At 38.9% G+C, this 20856-nt stretch overlaps 1 long non-coding RNA gene across 7 annotated transcripts; it reads right to left on the bottom strand.

The window, feature by feature from the left end:
* Positions 1 to 772: 772 nt before the first annotated feature.
* Positions 773 to 17151, bottom strand: LOC110963178 (uncharacterized). 7 transcript variants are annotated; one of them, XR_007945030.1, is made up of 8 exons: positions 12400 to 12972; positions 12204 to 12294; positions 6703 to 6875; positions 3538 to 3595; positions 2982 to 3033; positions 2761 to 2838; positions 1559 to 1681; positions 773 to 1467 (listed from the first exon to the last, which is right to left on the bottom strand). It is a non-coding gene; the product is annotated as an uncharacterized LOC110963178 (long non-coding RNA). The 7 variants fall into 7 exon arrangements; XR_007945028.1 differs by lacking the exon at positions 2761 to 2838 and having other exon boundaries at positions 12400 to 12967; XR_002596493.2 differs by lacking the exon at positions 12400 to 12972 and adding an exon at positions 16808 to 17151 and having other exon boundaries at positions 1559 to 3033.
* Between the last annotated feature and the right edge of the window lie 3705 nt (positions 17152 to 20856).

Raw genomic sequence — 20856 nt, forward strand, 5'->3', positions numbered from 1 at the left:
CAGGTAAAAGGCTAAGAAGCTGGAAGATTCCCTGAAAAACAGAAAGAAAATCACAAAGTAAATGTATGAAGCTGCCTTAACCACCTTCATCGTGTACTAAAGCTATAAAACTGTAAATATCAGTGGTTGGGCTGTGCTGCTCCGTCTTTCTCTTTAAAATACCCCACAGGTGTTCTATCGGATTCAAGTCAGGCAACAGCAACAAACTCGACTTTAGCCGTGTGCTCTGGATTCTTATCATGCTGGAATATTCCTCTTCTGCAGACTGGAGACGTCTCCACAGCCACTATTCTGGTAAACCCACAGACATTCATGGAGTCGTCTATAAATATCGTCTCCTTGGCTCTCCTGCAGCCTGCTATCACCACATTCTCCCTCCACCGTGCTTCACTGTCAGGACTATGCATCCACTGTGGTAGCCCTGGTCAGGTTCACGCTGAACATGCTGGACCACAACCGAGCTGAATAAATTCATCTCCATCTCATCCGATTACAGAATGTGCTCCCGATGTTCATCAGGCTTCTTTTCATGTTCTTTAGCAAAGTCTCATCCTGCAGTTTTTTGCTCAAAGGCTAGCAGGAAGCTGATGTTAAGAGGAGTGGAGTCATTTCAGGAGGACTGCAGCCCTGATTGGTGCTACTGTTTTTCCTTCTCTACTTCCTGATTACTGCTGCAGCTGTGTTTAAAGTATACAGTAGCATTACACTGGACATAATCTGAAATTCTCAAAATTTAAAATGGAGTTACTTGTTCAATAACGGCACTGCAAAATTCTTTGTAGGGTTTTATTAACACAAAATTCTCCAGTAAAACCCAAATATAAACAGCATTTTAGCATTAATCAACCATGTTTGTAGGTCATTTAACTGTTTTACACATAAAAATATTCATCATTTGTCCGGATTTGGAATGAGAGCTCAGGTGCAGAGAATGGACTGGCATGCAGCGTGTTAAGTTTAAGAGGCTTTATTGCCAAGGTACAATGTCGAAAAAAGAATTAGCTCGCAGGCGGAAGGCTAACAGGCAAAAACAAGAAGAAAGTAAGTCTGCACTCTACTGCTACTAGTGGCTGAGAAGACTAACCGGTGACCAGAACTCACGGTGTGTAACACCCAGGCAAGAACTGGGGCTAAACTAAATACACAAAAACAAGGCTGGTAAATTAACTGAAAGAGAAGCCTCTGGCTTGTTACTACAAACTCTAGAAGGAGAGATAACGAAACAAAATCAACTTGCTAGGAATTAACTTAGCTACAACGAAAGCTTCAAAGAACTCAAAGATGCTCAGACTGGGCTTTGGCTGGAGTGAGAGTCCGGGGAGGGGTTGCAGCGGTGGGGGTCGATGGTTGTGAACGCTGGACGGAACAATGGAGACGGTAGGTGGCTTTCCAGGTGGCCGTGGAAAGATCCAGGTGAGGAATGGAGGAAGCCCAGATGGAGTACGGTAGGTGCAGGTGGAACAGGGACTGTAGCAGAGAAGAGGCCAGAATTACTAGAAGCACACATTAAACTAGACCAATGGCTATAGGCATGAGAGATTGTTACAGGTGGTTTCACCATCCAGCATGGAGCAACGAGTGGCGTCTGTTCTTGTAGCAGAGGAGGTGAAGCTGATTGGCTGAGACCTCACGTGCTCCAAATCCAGCAGCTGATTACAAACGAGCCACAAGGTGCAGACACCTAAAAAGGAAAAAGGGGAGGAGGCAGTAGCCAGAGCTGTCAGCAGCCAGCCTGACATCATTACACATAAAAAGCCAAAAAATACACACAAGATCATGTCAAACTGGGTCTAGAAACTTTTTCCAATTAATATTTAAATGTGTAAAACTATTCAATTTTTATTATATTGACATTTTCTATAGTTTTATGATAATTCTTTGGTTCTCTAGCAGCCAGACTATTGATTTCAAATATACTTTTACCCATACTGCTTATCGGGCTGGTGCTTAACAATGTTCTTATTAGTGCTTTTGGATTGTTATTGTTTGTTTGTTTTGTTCTTTCAGAGAAAAAACAAATCAGATTTTGGGAGGATGACCCCTGCAGCCCTGATTAGTGGTCCTAGGACTCGTTTTATACCTCGATTACTGCTGAAATTGTATTTTTTTAGTGGCTTACTCCAACTGTATCCCTTTCCATCGTTGTGAAATCTCATCATCGGCTTTTTCAATTCTTCTGGTAATTTTTTTCCCCATGTGGAGCCATGATGAAGACACGCAGAGAAACAGCTGAGACTGGGAGGAAGTTCTGGAGTTCAAATGAGCAGACTGGAAATTAAAGGTGTGTTCAGTTTAGTATCACTGAGTTTCTACTTTGGATCCTATATTTTCTAAAGTGAATGCTTTGGATTGTTGCACCGTTTAACTTAGAAATAATGTAATTACTGAGAGGTGGAATCATTTGACATTTAAGTGATTTTGCACAGAGGTGCACTCACTTCTGTTTCTCCAGGGAATGATTGAGCCGCCACAGGAGGCTCAAACTGTTTATGGGGGCGACCTTTTATAATTTCGTCTTAAGCTGATGACATTTATAGCGTTTCCTTTTCATTAGAGAGTGAGTGTAAGAAAAGGAAGACGTGGCGCAAAGGTCAAGAGGCAGATCTGAGTCTGGATGACGGGAGCGGGCGATGAAACCTGCTGAGATGCCACCACCACAAACACTCCACGCCAGCGTCTCACATCTCCAATAAAGTGGGATTTTGGAGGGTTTATCCTTAAAGTGGGATAAGACACGCAGCTGAGTGACGCTACACTTACATGCATGATTTGCTGCGATCATCCTGTGGATTTTAACTCAGAACCAGCAGCTCTTTACTTGGGAACAAAGCTCCTCAGCTGCTCAGGAAATGTTTTAGGTTTCAGGGTTTTTGGGACAAACACAAGTAGAACTGGTTGGTTATTATGAAAACATAATACCACAAAAAGAAACATAATTATCATCAGACAAAGCACACGACACGGTGCAGGTTTTAACTGACCAGACGGATGAAAAAACTTCACATCTGAGGTGCAGTGTGACGGTCTGGAGTCCTAAAACAAACAAAATATGATAATGGAATGATAACATTTCAGATAAATCTAAATTACAACTGAGTACATGAATATATGATATCTTATCTGTAAGAAAAATACAGCTTTTTTACAAGCTTTTGCTCAGTTGGCAAAAACTCCCAGCCTTACATGATCAGTTATCTAAATGATTAAACTACCACTCTGTTCTCCTAGAAATAACAAAACAAAACTGACTGCATCGTGTCCTCTTCAGTATTTCGATATTTATCAGACAAACTAACGCTGCAAGAATGAAGCCAGATGATCTGATCTCCTAACCTTGAGGATAACAAATGAAGGAGTGAAAATGAGGGCAGGAGGAGGCTCAGGGAGGAGACCGATCGATGCAGAGCCAGGCGAAGAGAAAGAAGACAGAGAGAGGAGAGGAAACGTGAACTCTGCTTTCAGGGTAGAAGCTACAAACTCTCACAAACAGCAGTGACACATTGCAATTAAAACAAATGAGCGGATCGTGCTGTTTACCTGCTATGTGGCGCCCTCTAGTGCCAACAGGAACAACCTGCTGAACCTCCTCCTTGACCTTTAGGGAAAAAAAATAATAAGACAACATCAGTTTGTGTCTGCTACGGTTTTTGTTTTTGGCTTAAACATCTGTTGCATTCACTGACTTTGTTTTCATGTGCAGAGTCACAGGTCAACACATAACTGAGGGACTTTTGAAGTCAGTTATTTCCCCCAAAACAGCAAAAAATATCAACTATGATACCTGTCAATTATGCTACAAAAACTTCCACGTTATACATAGATATTTTTTAGTTTTACATCTGGCTCATCTTTTTTGTGTGTGTTTTTACTAACTGTTTGATTTTCTGGGTTTTTCTTGCTCCCGTCACATTTTTATTTCCTGTGGGCTTATTTTTATTTTTTCACTGTAACATAAAGTCTCACAGTAGAGAACTCAGTGTCTTCTGTGCAGTGTGACACATCTGTCTAATAGCAAAATTGTTACACCTGTCAGAATTTAATTAATTCGTTTTGGCAAACCTTTAAATCAGGCGTGTTACATATAAGTGAGTTTTGATCATTTTTCTCTGTTTTAAAGCTTATATCTGGTTATTTTTCTAACGGAACAGCGAATCACAGATGATTAGTTCAAGGACCGTCAGACGGTCGGATGATTCTGTTCTTGCAGTTTGTGGCTGATAAATGGTGTCATTTTGCTGATTTTTAAATGATAACATGCTTTTCAAACCCACCGCCAGGTTTTACGATTCAGAAGGTTGAATTATTGTTTCATTTATTTCTTTATTGTTTTTTGTTAGTGGAAGCAAACAGGATAAAAAATAATAATAGGATTTAAGCCCAGAACAAAACCAGTCATATGACCCAAGTGTTGGAGTTCAGGTAAATCAGGGGTGTCCAACATGAGGCCCGTGGTCCAAAAGTGGTCCTCCAGAGGGTCCAATCCGGCCCTCAAAGTGTAAAAATTACAGAGAAGACATTAACTGCAGATTGTAAATTAATAAAACTACAAAATTAAATCATTTCTAGACCGTGACAACTTGTTTTGATCATAAAGTGAATTACCATATTGCTCATTGTTCTATTTGTCATTTCGTGTCTCGTTTTTGTCGTTCTTTTTATTAGCTCGCCTGTGTCATTCATAAATTTCTTTGTCATTTTGTTCTTGACGTTTTGTGTCTCATTTTTGTCTTGTTTTTTGTCTGACTTTTGTTGCGTGTCTCAAGTTTTTGTTTCTCATTTTTGTCGTTTTGCGTTTCCTTTTTGTCTCACTTGCATCGCTTTTGTTATTTTTTGTCTCGCTTGTGTCGTTTGTCCATTTTTTTGTCATTTTGCTTCTTGTTTTTGTCTTTTTGTGTCTCATTTTGGTAATATTTTGTCTTGTTTTTGTTGTTTTTTTGTCTGACTTTTGTCATTTTGATCATAACATAAAGTCTTATATCATTTAGTTCTAGGTGACTAAATGTTTTGTTCCTTTGTAGACAATCTGTGATCTGGAAGTTGTAATGTGGAAATGATAAATTGAGGCATGGCATTGTTGAAATTGCCCTTATTTTCCTGAAGAAATTTTAGACTGTTCATAATGTTTTGGCAAAAAAAAAAAAAAAAGTTCCTTAGATGTGTGTTCAGTCTGCCTCTGGAGGCTCTGTATAGAGCCCCTCCTATCCCCTTTGTTTTTATTTCCTTTGTAGGAATGTGTGACATGAGGCAGCAGCGGCAGGTGAGGGAGATCTTCATCAGTGCAACCAGCAGAAGCAGCAGCAGGTGCTACAGAGCCAATCAGATCCCAACTCTCACCAATGTATACCTGACTCTACTCTTCATTCAACGCCAGATCGAGAATGCAACTATTTGGACTGTCGCCCGTTCATAAAACCCTCAAATCTCTGGGATCATCTGCCTGCATGTCGGCTTTCCCCCGTCTGGACGAGTCTACTGGTTACCTCCGACGGTGCACGCCATCTCTGACTGCTAAAGCGCCTGCCTCAGCCCTAACCTGCCGTCACCTTCTGCAGACGCACATCCAAGCCTTGCCCTAACCCTAACCCTTTCAGAATGTAATTTTGTGGGGGGTTTTGCACTGAAATAAAGAGGGGGGAAAATTGGAGTTGTGGTTATTTATAGGTTATGCTGTAAATTAACTGGAATGGCACACTTGAAATCAAACTTGGCTGAATGTGGCGCCTATATTAAAGTGAGTTTCACACCCCGGAGGTAAAGAAAACACCTGAGGTGGCTCTGTTGACTCATGAAAACCACGAGGTGAAGTTTGAAATGTAATTGATTGTAAATGTGCAATAATAAGCAGTGTGTTGCACTGAATTAAACTGTGTTAACATGTTTGAACTATTCGAGTATAAAGCTAACTTCTGACTGGGGAAGCCTCCAAAAAAATCCTCACTTTTTTTTTTAAAGCTGTCAATCATGAAACTGAGCAAACTATTGACTTTCTGGTCTAAATGAACTGTTAGCAAACAGTTGCTTATTTGTACATCCAGATGTTACTGCACAGCATGATCATTACTTTGGAGGTGTGTCTTTATCCTCCTGATGACTGCTACTCTAATATTCCTCCTCTTTTTACTCTGTTTTTGGTCTCCACTGCCTCCTGAGCTGCTAAGTGCTTCACTGTATTCACCAGCTGCAGTCCTAACTGTGTTTGCCTTTTGTTTGCAGGTCATCAGAGGCTTTCTAAACAACACAATGAAAGCTGTAAGAGTGAACCAAAAAGGTACATTTTGTTGCATGAAAAGCTGGACAACACCACAAAGCACTTTAGAGATGAGGCGAACAGAAGATTTGGTCCATCAATAACAGCAATTCCAGTCATGCCAGCCACTGCTAACACAAAAAGACTGGAATAGAACCTTAAAGGAAAAAATCTCTTTCATTCCACCGTGACACAATCTCCTGAGGTAACTTTAGATAAACTGCTGCTGTTTACTTGAGGACAAAAGACCAAAACCTGAATTTTCAGAGGCCTCTTTGCTGTTATTTGCTGCCGATGACGTTTGAATCTCATCTTCACGAGGACTCTAAAGGCCAAACAAACACGCTTTGTGCAAACACGAAGGGAAAACAACGAAATAACGGCTGCATTCGTGATTATCTCATCAAACGGAGTCCTGTGTGACGGCCACCTCGCAGGCCGCCATTTCAACCCACCTTTCCCCCGCAGGATTGGACCATCCGTCTTCATCGCGCTGCAGCCTCCGCCTCGGCCAGACCGGCTGAATCTAAGAGCTCTGCTGGCAGACGGGGAGCGTGTCGTCCTTGTCTTGTCCTCTGCTACAGGAAAGGGGCCTCTAATCAGCTCTGCGGAGAGGATGCTGGGATAACTGGCAGGAAACCAGGTGAGGAGAGGTAAATGAGATGGAAGGGATGCTGCTGTGTGGGATTTTTCATTCATAATTCATTCAGCCAGTTGTTTATTAGCACACACTGAAAAAAGGGCGCATTTGAATCAGTGTGACATTCAGAAAATTACAGAATGGCATTTAAGGAATTGTTTAGTCACATAAACAAGAGCATAATTGACTTTTAAGTAATCTTAAAACTAAAAAAATCCTTCCTGGACAATTAGGGAAGATCGAACTTCTAAACTAATGTCAGCTCCCCGTCATCCTTTCTTCTTTCATTAATCTGTCTCTTCACTGACTCATCAACCAGTTTGTTCCTTAATTCTGTCTGACTACACTTCAGCAGACGACATTTTTTGAGCTTACGTTATTTAATTCCATCCTGTGCTCATGAATGATTTCAAATGAGCAAAAAAACAGACAGAAAAGCTCCTCATTGTGATGCCAAAGACGGTTTATTTACACCAGTGCCGGAGAAATTCACGATTCCAACTGAATATGCATAAGTTTTAATAGCTGTACATAATAAGTGGACGCTTTTGGCTTTTTTGGGAGCTTGTATTTCACATGTTTGTTTGTTTTATCTGTTCTTAAGCCCACTGGGTTTCATACAATATAATGTAGCCTCTAGAGTCTAATACCAGAGCAGTATTTATGTAGTCTTTATTCATTTCTTGAAAAATAATAATAATACCTACAAAAACTTTAAATATTCTTCTGGTACTCGGGGCTTTGTGACTTGTTTAAAGAACAGAAGGTTTTAAAAGTTAAATTAAAGACAAAAAAACTAAATTACAAGGTCTCTGCAGTAGAAAGTTGAAAAATATCTTCATTCATGAATTTAAAGAGTAATTTAGGGTTATTAGTATCTGGTGTATTTCTCATTAGCACTCACTAGCACACCCTTCCTGCAGTTTTCCACCCCCCAAAAAAGAATTTTTACATCACATGTTAGTTTGTTTACATGTTTGAGGCTCTTTGATTTTCTAGAAACTTAACAGTTGATGCAACGACAGATTAACCGAAGAGTTTCTAACAGACTCCTGCAGAGTCTAACTGGCAAAATGACATTAATGTGCAACGCTCTGGTGCTCGACTTTCATCAGGCAAACAATTTGGCACAAAGAGCAGGCATCTTCAACAGGAAGTGGCTGGAAAGATGCAGCAAACCAACATTCCCCAAAACACTGGAGGAAGGCATGAATTACAAAACATAATCCCACCAAATGACAATTTTTAGTCACATACAGACCATTAAGAGTCATAAATATGTCCCAGAATTATTTAAAATGAACGGGATATAAATGTTTAAAACTGCATTCTCAAAAAACATGTAAATAAATAAAGCTTCAATTGCAATGTAAAAAATCCACAAAATCCACACATTAAGGAAAGTGAACATCTGATAAATAATATAAATATTAATTTACTCAAGACCCTCCTCATTACAACATAGAAACACAGGCATCATCTGAGCCTCCAGAATTCATGCATACGTATATGAACGAACACAATCAATAGAGCAGGTGGAAATGAACCGGGTCATGCGTGTCTAGATTCACATGTATGTAAGTAAAAGTTAAAGTCTGTGAAGAACAATCTAGCCATGTAACACGGACACCTTCTGCCAAATGGAACCTATGGCAGTGGCAGCTGTGCACAGCGTAATATGAAAATGAATCATTGTTCCGTCCCCCATGTAGGTGAAATAATATCCCATCATACCGTGTCATCAGCTGTGCATCGGCGCGTGTGATCTGTGTGACGTATGGCCCTGCTGGCTCGCATGTGTTGGCAAGCAGAAAACTAAAACAAAGCATCAACGAGCGTAAAAACACGACACTCTTATCACACAGCTGGTTTTTACCACGAGGCTCACCGTGACATCTCCTCACTGGGTTTCTGTCGGATCAAACAAGTCGCCTCAATAAAATAGTGAAAAGGTGCAACAGGATTCACTCTTCAAACATTAGCTCCTACTAGACTGAATGATGAGCTGCTGCTTAGATTGAACGTCTGGCCTCGTATGAATGTTTACACGTGTGCTTATACATGTGGTCGAGGCTCTTAAACATCATATCACCAATATTTGTTATGCATATGTATGCATACACCCAAAAAGACAAAAACGAGACACAAACTAACATAAACGACACACAAGACAACAAAAACAAGACACAAACTAACATAAATGACACACAGACAAAAAACAAGACACAAACTAACATAAATGACACACAAAAAGACAAAAACAAGACACAAACTAACATAAACGACACACAAAAAGACAAAAACAAGATAAAAACTAACATAAATGACATACAAAATGACAAAACAAGACACAAACTAACATAAAGGACACAAAACGACAAAAACAAAACACAAACTAACATAAAGGACACAAAAAGACAAAAACAAAACACAAACTAACATAAATGACACACAAAAAGACAAAAACAAGACACAAACTAACAAACGACACACAAAAAGACAAAAACAAGACACAAACTAACATAAAGGACACACAAAAAGACAAAAACAAGACACAAACTAACAAACGACACACAAAAAGACAAAAACAAGACACAAACTAACATAAAGGACACACAAAAAGACAAAAACAAGACACAAACTAACTTAAATGACACATAAAAAGACAAAAACAAGACACAAACTAACAAACGACACACAAAAAGACAAAAACAAGACACAAACTAACATAAACGAGACACACAAAGACAAAAACAAGACGCAAACTAACAAATGACACACAAAAAGACAAAAACAAGACACAAACTAACATAAACGACACACAAGACAACAAAAACAAGACACAAACTAACATAAATGACACACAGACAAAAACAAGACACAAACTAACATAAATGACACACAAAAAGACAAAAACAAGACACAAACTAACATAAACGACACACAAAAAGACAAAAACAAGATAAAAACTAACATAAATGACACACAAAATGACAAAACAAGACACAAACTAACATAAAGGACACAAAACGACAAAAACAAAACACAAACTAACATAAAGGACACAAAAAGACAAAAACAAAACACAAACTAACATAAATGACACACAAAAAGACAAAAACAAGACACAAACTAACAAACGACACACAAAAAGACAAAAACAAGACACAAACTAACATAAAGGACACACAAAAAGACAAAACAAGACACAAACTAACTTAAATGACACATAAAAAGACAAAACAAGACACAAACTAACAAACGACACACAAAAAGACAAAAACAAGACACAAACTAACATAAACGAGACACACAAAGACAAAAACAAGACGCAAACTAACAAATGACACACAAAAAGACAAAAACAAGACACAAACTAACATAAACGACACACAAAAAGACAAAAACAAGACACAAACTAACTTAAATGACACATAAAAAGACAAAAACAAGATAAAAACTAACATAAATGACACACAAAAAGACAAAAACAAGATAAAAACTAACATAAATGACACACAAAATGACAAAACAAGACACAAACTAACATAAAGGACACAAAACGACAAAAACAAAACACAAACTAACATAAAGGACACAAAAAGACAAAAACAAGACACAAACTAACATAAACGAGACACACAAAGACAAAAACAAGACGCAAACTAACAAATGACACACAAAAAGACAAAAACAAGACACAAACTAACATAAACGACACACAAAAAGACAAAAACAAGACACAAACTAACTTAAATGACACATAAAAAGACAAAAACAAGACACAAACTAACATAAACGACACACAAAAAGACAAAAACAAGATAAAAACTAACATAAATGACACACAAAATGACAAAACAAGACACAAACTAACATAAAGGACACACAAAAAGACAAAAACAAAACACAAACTAACATAAAGGACACAAAATGACAAAACAAGACACAAACTAACATAAAGGACACAAAACGACAAAAACAAAACACAAACTAACATAAAGGACACAAAAAGACAAAAACAAAACACAAACTAACATAAATGACACACAAAAAGACAAAAACAAGACACAAACTAACAAACGACACACAAAAAGACAAAAACAAGACACAAACTAACATAAAGGACACACAAAAAGACAAAAACAAGACACAAACTAACAAACGACACACAAAAAGACAAAACAAGACACAAACTAACATAAAGGACACACAAAAAGACAAAAACAAGACACAAACTAACAAACGACACACAAAAAGACAAAAACAAGACACAAACTAACATAAAGGACACACAAAAAGACAAAAACAAGACACAAACTAACTTAAATGACACACAAAAAGACAAAAACAAGACACAAACTAACAAAGGACACACAAAAAGACAAAAACAAGACACAAACTAACATAAACGAGACACACAAAGACAAAAACAAGACGCAAACTAACAAACGACACACAAAAAGACAAAAACAAGACACAAACTAACATAAACAACACACAAAACAACAAAAACAAGACACAAACTAACATAAACAACACGCAAGACGACAAAAACGAGACATAAAGCAACAAAAATGAGACAAAACAACAAAAACGAGGCACAAAATGAGACACAAATTGACAAAAAGTGAGTCTTTTTTTTAACTTTTGTAAATCTTCACCCCTCTCCTCTGTCCCTTTGTCTCGGGTTACCTCATGAACCGGCATGAGCACGTCTGCAGGTCATGTCAGTTTGATGCTCGGCCATATTTACTGGAGCCGGAGTCCACAGATGAAGAGTCAAATCAAGCAGAAAATGACACTCTGAGGATTGAACTCATCACCTCTACAGCTGCTCTGAGGCTCTTTGCAAAGAAATGAAACCTGTGAGGACTTTTGGATGCACATTTGTTATGTACTCTTAGTGTGTGCAAGCTCCTGTTGTTTTTAGATCAGTGCTAAACCTTTGTTCTTACCGTTTGTCATCCTGTAGCAACTGCTCACACAACAGCTGTACTTCAAAACACCCAAAAGTCTCACGACACCTAAAAACGACCACCTGCTCAGTGATGTCACTGTTATGGCTCCTCCTCTGCTTGAATAATATAGTTTAGCTTGTGGTAATTATTTATCTATTGGGGCACAATATCAACTGAAATATAACTACATTTTGAAACAGACAAGACTACAAAATTTGCCGCAAATGCAGGATTCACTGCACTTTGGTTTTGTGCATCAATTCACAAACAAACTGTCATTGATCTGAAGCGAACCTGGCGCCCATCTTGGCTGCATTTCAGTAAAAATCAGAAGTAAAATCAACGAACGACTCACATATAAAAGAACTCTCAGTGAAGATGAATCCCGTCTGATCTGCAGGTTTCCAAAAGACTTCACATCTTCAGATCTGTTGAAGAAGGAATAACTGGAATGAAGAGAAAAGAAAGACTGGAATAAACAAACAAAACTGGTTCATGTAGACAGGCGTGACGAAGAATTACCATCAACATCTAACCACCCAATATCATACAAACAGAAGATGGCTGAAGCTCCTCAGTGGCAGCATGATAAGCCTCTGATCAGACTGCCAGAACTCTCTCTTGTCCAAACATCTTTTTTCCATTCGTGTTGCTCCAAACAGTCGAGGACCTCTGCTGCAGATCAGCTGATCCCTTCTGAAAAGTTGCCACACAAACATTCTTTTGTATTTTCCTGATCTTCACGTCGCCCGACAACTACTGCCACATCGTTTCCTTTCTGTTGCTCCCAGTGAGGAGGAGCAGAGCTGATGATGCTCCGTCTGCAGCTTTAATTTCAGAGTCACAGCATCAGTCAGACCAGAGAGCAGCAGGAGGCCTCTCAGCATCACACCGCTCTGCTGCACACAAACCAGAGGAGAAAGGAGCAGTCTGTGGGAGTACAGCCACGCTTCCACGTCTGCTGTGATGCTGGAAGTACAGCGTGTTTAGAACCAGCAGAATCACTGCCTGTAAAATGATTTCATCCCATAAAACTAAAAGCTACCTTGGAGAAGCTGTGGCAGACATGAGCTGAAGGTGACGCATGGATCAGTTAGCATAAAATAAGAAACAAGAAAAGAATGTTTCAGGCGTCAACAGCTGAGAAACTGATCAATCATGGTCGGTTTTTGTTTAATAGGAAAATGTGCAAATTTTAATAAAGCAAAGCAACCAAAAACAAACATATGAGTTCCATGTTTGTGTCCCAAACCAATAAGGGAAACAAAATTGTCAACAAACAAAAAAATGTAGTGTCATTGATTTTTTTTTTCCGATGGTGACACCAGAAGCATTTTTTTCAGTTTAAAATTTCACATAAATTATGGATTATCTGATGATAAACACGATCCTCAAGTCTCACGTTTCTAGAAATGAGTCACAGCAGCGTCAATTAAGTTAGAAACGAACAAAAACACCGAATCAGTTTGACCAGAAACACCTTAAAAAGGCGAGGGGAAATGTGGAAGCTGTTTATTAGGTTTCAGGTGAGATGGTTAATCTAATGCTAAAAGGTGAATTCTTCAGAGACAAAGACAGAAAAACCTCCGTCTCCCTGCAGCCACCAAGTCGTCCTTAAAGGAGATCCATCATACAGCAACATTTCTGTGTTTTACACTTAAACACAAAGAAATATTTACAATTATTAGATGTAGTCCACTTTGTGCAACCGAATCTCTATTATCCCTGTGAAGACTACAAAGCTAGGATTACGCATCAATTCTTCAGGCTGGGACCTCTTTAATTTGAGAAGGTTTAAAAAGGGTTATTTGGCTCTGTTTGCATTTTTTAAAATGTATTTTATTCTGAGGTTTCTGTTTTCTTTAATCTGAAACAAGACGACATGGTCATCAACATCCCCCGCCACATGTGATGTCTATGAGTCTATATCCAAAATAGTGATAAAGGGCCATAACTCTGTTAAATATTATCGCACAGGTCTCATTTTCGAACTTGATCAAGGTGTCCATGGTGTGAAGCTACACACGAAATTTCGTAATCCGAGCTGTAATAGTTTCTGAGAAAAGCTGTCCCCTTCATGACAGACGGACGGACGGACGGAGGCCAAACCTATATCCCCCTTTTCCACTTCGTGGAGGCGGGGGATAATAAAGGCCTAACATTTATTTGCCTGGGACTACTTACATATATACGGTAAAAGAACTGGCAGTACATGCATTGGAAATGAATAACAAGTCTTGCTGAAACCATGAAAATGTGGACAAAGGGGAAGGCTGTAAGACACAAACTGGACTTCAGTTTGGACCTTTTACTTGAAGGAAATTTTAATAAGTAGACCTCAGTGGGTTTTAATTGAATATGTCTGATGTAGAGTGTCAGAAGTAATAAGCTAAATTTATATGAAATATTGACACTGGAGCAGCATCTTACAGCTCCACAGTCGAGTCAGGAATAAAATCATTTGAAAGATAAACATGTCTGATCTTTGAAATATATCACAGCTGGATGTAGAAAGGCTTCAGTTTTTTAATTTTACCTGAAAATGAACTTTGAAAGGTGGAGCTGGTGGTAGAAACACGGACCGCCACGGTGACGGCCTCACAGTCTCCACAAACGATGCTGACAGGTCAATTTCATGCACGCCTGTACAGATGGAAGTTAAAAACACTGCAGCGTGACCCAAGCTGTGCCACATTCAAAGTTTAAAAGCTTTTGGGCGACAAACACAAACCGTACACGCCCAGAGACTCCTCCTCCAGTAGATTAAAGCTTTGTATGACCGACGGAGAAACAGTCCAAGTGGAGAACAGAGGACTTTTCTTTCCTGTCATCAGCGGGATGCTCTCAGACTTTCACAGCTCTGCTTCTCTGCTCCGGTGAACTCGACCCTCGGAAGCCGTTGTGTTTTGGTTTCGGAGGCCTGACGAGCAGCACGAACGCGGCTTCAGAGGTCTTTTCACTGCAGCGGGGAGCTGAGCAGCAGGACGACACTGTGAGTAGAAAACAAAGAGCATTGATTCTGCCGGACTCAAGTGTGGGATCAATCGTTTTGGCATTTACTGTGAGCTCTGTGAAGCCTATAAGCCGCCGCTGGACTGTGGATGCCTGTGTGTGAGGGTGTTGGTGTGTCTGTGCCGTCGTCATTATTCATGTCACACTGCTGGAGTATCTGGTGGTGGGACGAGTGTTGATGCCTCATGTGTTTGTGTGAAGCTGAGCTGAAGCCTCTGAACAGGAGAAGTTGACTGTATGCGATCACACGGTTTGTTATGATGCGATGATGGATGATGATGTTATAATCATAATGAGCCTCGTCATGAACACTGGTGTCACGGTGCTCTGACCACACCCTGGAGTAAAAAACTAATTATTTGTATAGTGCTATTGATATGACACTATCAGACATAGCTGTGATGTTTTCCACAGGACTGAATTGTGTCTGGAGCTGCTTCTCCGGCCTGCAGAGGAAACTCAGCGAGCCGAAGCCTCTTTAAGCAGTCAGGGTGAGCAGTTCAGGAGTGAGTCCTCCTCTCTGGCTGCCAAGGACAGGATTACCCAGCAGACAGCCTCACTGCTGCCTTCACCTCGTGGTGACCGCCCCTCCATCCACACACCCACCGGCCCCTAACCTGATGCTAATCCTGAAGCTAACCTTAAAGCCTGCAGACAGCAAACAGAGGCGGCTGTTTGAATTCTGATGACAGCGAGTCCAAACCAAAGACAAAGAGACAAAACCAAACAACTGGGAATCTGCTTGGTTGCTAGTCAAAACCGATACATAAAATGACAAAAACGAGGCACAAAACGACAAAAAGTAGACAGAAAATGACAAAAATGAGACACAAAACGACAAAAAGTAGACAGAAAATAACAAAACTGAGACACAAAATGTAAAACGAGACACAAACTGAGACACAAAACATAAAACAAGACACAAAACAACAAACCTCATACATAAAATGACAAAAACGAGACACAAAACGACAAACCTGATACATAAAATGACAAAAATGAGACACAAAATGACAAAAAGCAGACAGAAAATGAAAAAAATTAGACACAAAATGACAAAACGAGACACAAAACAACAAACCTCATACATAAAATGACAAAAACGAGACACAAAACGACAAAAAGTAGACAGAAAATGACAAAAAGTAGACACAAAACGACAAAACTGAGACACAAAATGACAAAATGAGACACAAAACAACAAACCTGATACACAAAATGACAAAAAGGAGACACAAAATGACAAAAAGGAGACAGAAAATGAAAAAACTGAGACATAAAATAGCAAAACTGAGACACAAAACAACAAAACTGAGACACAAAATGACAAAACAAGACACAAAACGTAAAATGAGACACAAAACAACAAAACTGAGACACAAAACGGCAAAATTGATACAGAATACGACAAAACAAAGACACAAGATGACAAAAATAACACATGAAATCACAAAACTGATACACAAAACAACAAAACTGAGACACAAAACGGCAAAATTGATACACAAAAGACAAAACTGATACATAAAATGACAAAACAATTGCTGATTAAGCTCATTTTTTTATTTAGCTCATTAGAAGGTAGTTGTTATTAAATTGGGACGGTTATTTAGTTGACATTTTAGTGATATTCAGTCATTTTTTTATTAATAAATCCTTGTTTCCATAAAAAATAATGATGGAATTTGTAAAAACATGATCAGAATGAACATAAAAACATCATTTTTTTTTTACTTTTAATAAAAACGTATGTAAGATATATCCCATGGACTTCAAAAGTCCCTCAATTATACGTTGAACCTTTTTAAAACAGCATGAAAACACAGATTTGTGAGGTGTTTTTGAAGGATTTAGAGTTGACAGTAGGAAGCAGAGGAGCTGACAGCTACAATCAGACTCACACATGGCTGGTTTTTGGCCTTTTCACTGGAAAAACACCGGGCTTACCTCTGGAGCTGAATGATGGCTGATGTTCCTCCTTTTTTCTGTCTCTGTGAGGACATCTGGCCTGCAGAACAACCGAAGAACAGTCAGCACAGAGGCCACATTCATAGTCTTCACGAGGTTCTCTTCTTTTTGCTTTGCGACTAAAAGGCAATTTAGCGAGAAGCGTCCACCGAGGAGCCTTTCATCACTTCCTGCCGTCCCTGTTCCTGCTGTCCCTCTCACACAAACGCACGCCGGCTGCATTCACACAAACGCAGCTATAAATAGTTGTGTTTGTCTACATATGCAGATACACAACATTTCTCCTTCTTGTCAGCTCCCATTATTTTTCAGCTTTTCTCACCTTGTCCCACCCGTCTCTCCCTCCTTCCTCCCCCTCCTTTGTCCTCTCCCAGCAAGAATACTAATAACCCTCCATCCTCCTCCTCATCCCTCCTTTCTCCCCTCCGCCTACTTTCTATCCAGCTCAAGTTTTTTATTCCTACAGAAGCTCATATACCCCCATAAATTTTCTCTGCTTGAATTCTTTCTCCTCATTTCTCAGCATGACTCATAGACTTCACCCTCCTCCTTCTCCTCATCCCTCCATCACTTCACTCTCTCGGGCAAGTTTTATTTGGAAAGCATCCATGCTTGCTTGGGTTTCTTACCTCCCTCTCACTCTTTCTATGTTTCTTCCTTTCTCTCTAATTCCCATCCCTCTATTCTTCTTTACCCTCCCTCTTTTTTTTCTTGTAATCTTCTCCAATAAAAAACCTCCCACATCCTCCCCCGTCTCTCCCCCCCTAAAGACAACTTTAAATTTGCAAGTCTGAGTCAACATTTTTCCCTGTGATCAGAGTAAAAGGGCTGCATTAGCAGATATGGGGTTCTCAGTATGTGCAGCATTCAGGACATTATGTTGTCATGGCGATGTCTAGACTGCCAATGTGAATTTTAAATTTTTATTTTTTTTTACCTGCAGTGTTGAATTTTGGATGGTGTCCTTTGCAAAATTGAAGAGTATGTCAGACGTATGTCAAGGCGAGGACGTCACCTTCCAGCAGGAACCCTCGTTTTATTTCTGGCTGTCAGGCTAAAAGCAGAATGAGTCATTCTGCCTCGGACAGTCACAGACCATTGTTCCACTGTGACCGGCTACAGAAAGCAGAGTACACAAAGTATGAGCACTTTCAGGACCTAAAGTGCAGATTTACTGGTCTTATCTAGATTTTGCACATTTTCACACAATGATAATGAAAAATAAATCTGCTTGAAATGAATTCTTTGATTCTTGGTAATTTCATTAAAAATTTCCTCTCGTTCAGGAGTGAAAATGTAAACTCTTGTTCACTTAAATCATCCCAGGAAGCCAAAGTGTTCAGGAACTGCATTTTTAGGTAGGGATGTCTGATATTGGCTTTTTTGCCGATAACCGCTATGCCGATATCAGACAACTCTCAATTTCCGATTCCGATATCAACCGATACCGATATCCGTGGTTTATTTAACTAATTTTAGGTAACATCACAGATCTCCTGTGGTGGAATTAACACATCATGCCTCATTTTATAGTGATGCCCCATTGGATGCATTCTCAAATGCAATAAGGCTTTCAAATTGTAAACATTGTGCAACATAAGAAAAGTATTTCAAATTAAGTTACAGAAAAAGTGCCTTTTTTTAAATACTGTCTCAAACAACAGTTCACACTGTCCCTCCCTCCTTCTATGAGTCGGTAAATGTTGGTGAAATCCAGGCATTATTTTATCAGATTTCATGATAGGCAGAAAAAAACCCGATAACAAAACAGACCGATATTACATTTTTATGTCGATATCATGCCGATAATGTCGGCGGGTCGATATTATCGGCAGACTAATTTGATTGGACAGACACTCGTCAGAAACAGAAAATATTCTTGAGTTAGACAAAACTTTCAATTTACTATGCATTTCCCCTAATCTGTCCACTCGTTGGACACAGTGACTGTTTTAGAAGTTTCATTCCAAGTTGTTTTGGAGGTTTTATCCAACTGCATCAAGCAAAAAGCTCTGGTGTGTGATTTCAGAGGCAGGGATTGCAGCAACAAAATCAAAACAGCAGAGAAAAGTGTGCAACCTGCGGGATTTTGCCGCCATTCGCTCTGAAGCTGTCTGCTTGTTTAGCTGCTCCTAGAGCTCCTGCAACACTTGGAATCCTCTCTGGACGTCCGCCTGCCTCTGGAAACGCATAAAAAAGTGCTCAAATAATAAAGTGTTTAAAAACTGCAAAATAATTACATTTTAACTGATTTAAATACATTCAAAAAAGCCTTGATGTGGACATTAAACATACAAATGTCTATTTTTTGCAGTGATATGACAATATATTATCTGCAATTTAACAAAACTTGGAAAATCTGTAAATAACATCAAATTATTTTGACCATTTTTCAGTCCATAATATACATACCTTTCTTTCAAATAACAGTAGAAATCTTTAAAGTAACAATTTTTTACTGATACAGTAAAAGTGGTCTAATTTAATGATCAAACGCAGGAAAATTAAGAACTGATATTTACAAACACACATAATTTACAGTTTGGGCCGTTTTCCGATTCGCTTGTTTATGGATAAGATATAATTTATCACTTCTTTTGGGATTGTTCTAGTTGCTATCTTCAATTTAACAAAACAGGTAAATCTGTAAACAGTCAATCGTTCAAAAAATTTAAAAATCCCTTTTTTTTTTACAGACTTTTATTCTGTTTTACATCCTGTTTATTTTAGCTCTTCTCTCTTGTTTTATTTTACTTTTAACTGTGTGGTTCTTTGGTGTGATGTCATCTCTCTAATTCTCTATTTCTCAGATTTTTTAATTTCTAATTTCCAACTTTAACTCTCAATCTTATTCTTTAATTTTTAAAACTGCCTCGCTTCTTTGTTTGTTATGATTGAGTGTATTATCATTTTTTACAACTTTAATTGACTGCTTTGACTTGTCTCCTATGTCTTGCTTGATTCTGTGTTGCATGCTTTAACTGTAAAACACTTTGTGAACGCTGTTCTTCAGGGTGCTAAATAAATAAAATTATTATAAAAATTAGAGTTAAAAACTGTTAGAAAAACATGAATTTTTAACAGTGCGTAAAATAAAAGCAGCTTGTAATTATCTTTTAAAATGCAACCAATTTTTTAAATGTGTGTTTGGTTTGTGACTGAATAATTGGCGGCTTTCTTAACATTCAAACAAAGTGTCCCGTATAAATGGAAAGAGAGAATTCTCTGCAGCTCAGTCGTCTGTATATTTACGGAGCGTGGAGCTGATAGTGAACTGCCGGGCCGTACTCGTATCCTCCGTCTGAAATGGAGATGTGAGTTAATAGAGTCACTCCTTAGCTCAATCACTGTGTTTTCATATTCATACTGGGAGAGGCTTGAGATGGAGGGAGGCAGCTGGGGAGGCGAGTGATGTTTGGAGGAGGGAACAGCTGTACTGCATTGTTATAGAGACGGATGAGGGGCTGAGAGGGAAGCCCAGCTGCAGACTGAAACAGACGGCGGTGTGCTTTTACATGCAGCACATCCAGCCTGCATCACCGCCTCACCTTTACCCGAATGGAATGAAACTTTCAGCTCCTCCGGCGATGATGAATATAAAAACGATGCATCTGACGGTTCATCGGGGGGCGTCTGAGAGCAAATGATGAGCAAACGTGTAGCTGCCGGAGCTGACATGAAGGGGTTTAAATCTGAAGGTTGCAGAGGAATCCATGAAAAAGTTTTTAACGAGTCTGGAGCAAGAAATGAACAAAAAGAGCACTTTTAAGAGTATTAGCTGTATTTTTTTTATCAGTTCACTGTATTTTACTCATTTTCCTGTTTTGTTAAATGACAGAAAACAGTAAAATTACAGCTAAATGTATTATTTACATATTAACCCGACAAAAACACCTCAAAAACTTCAACAATGTTCACATCACAAATCTGTCTTTTTACAAATAGGGATTGCTTTTATTTGTTAATGTCTAGCTGTAAAATTACACTATTTTCATTGCATTTAATCATCAAAAACATCATTATTTTCC

The sequence above is a fragment of the Acanthochromis polyacanthus genome, chromosome 11 (assembly GCF_021347895.1).
Source record: "Acanthochromis polyacanthus isolate Apoly-LR-REF ecotype Palm Island chromosome 11, KAUST_Apoly_ChrSc, whole genome shotgun sequence".
NCBI classification, from domain to species: domain Eukaryota; kingdom Metazoa; phylum Chordata; class Actinopteri; family Pomacentridae; genus Acanthochromis; species Acanthochromis polyacanthus.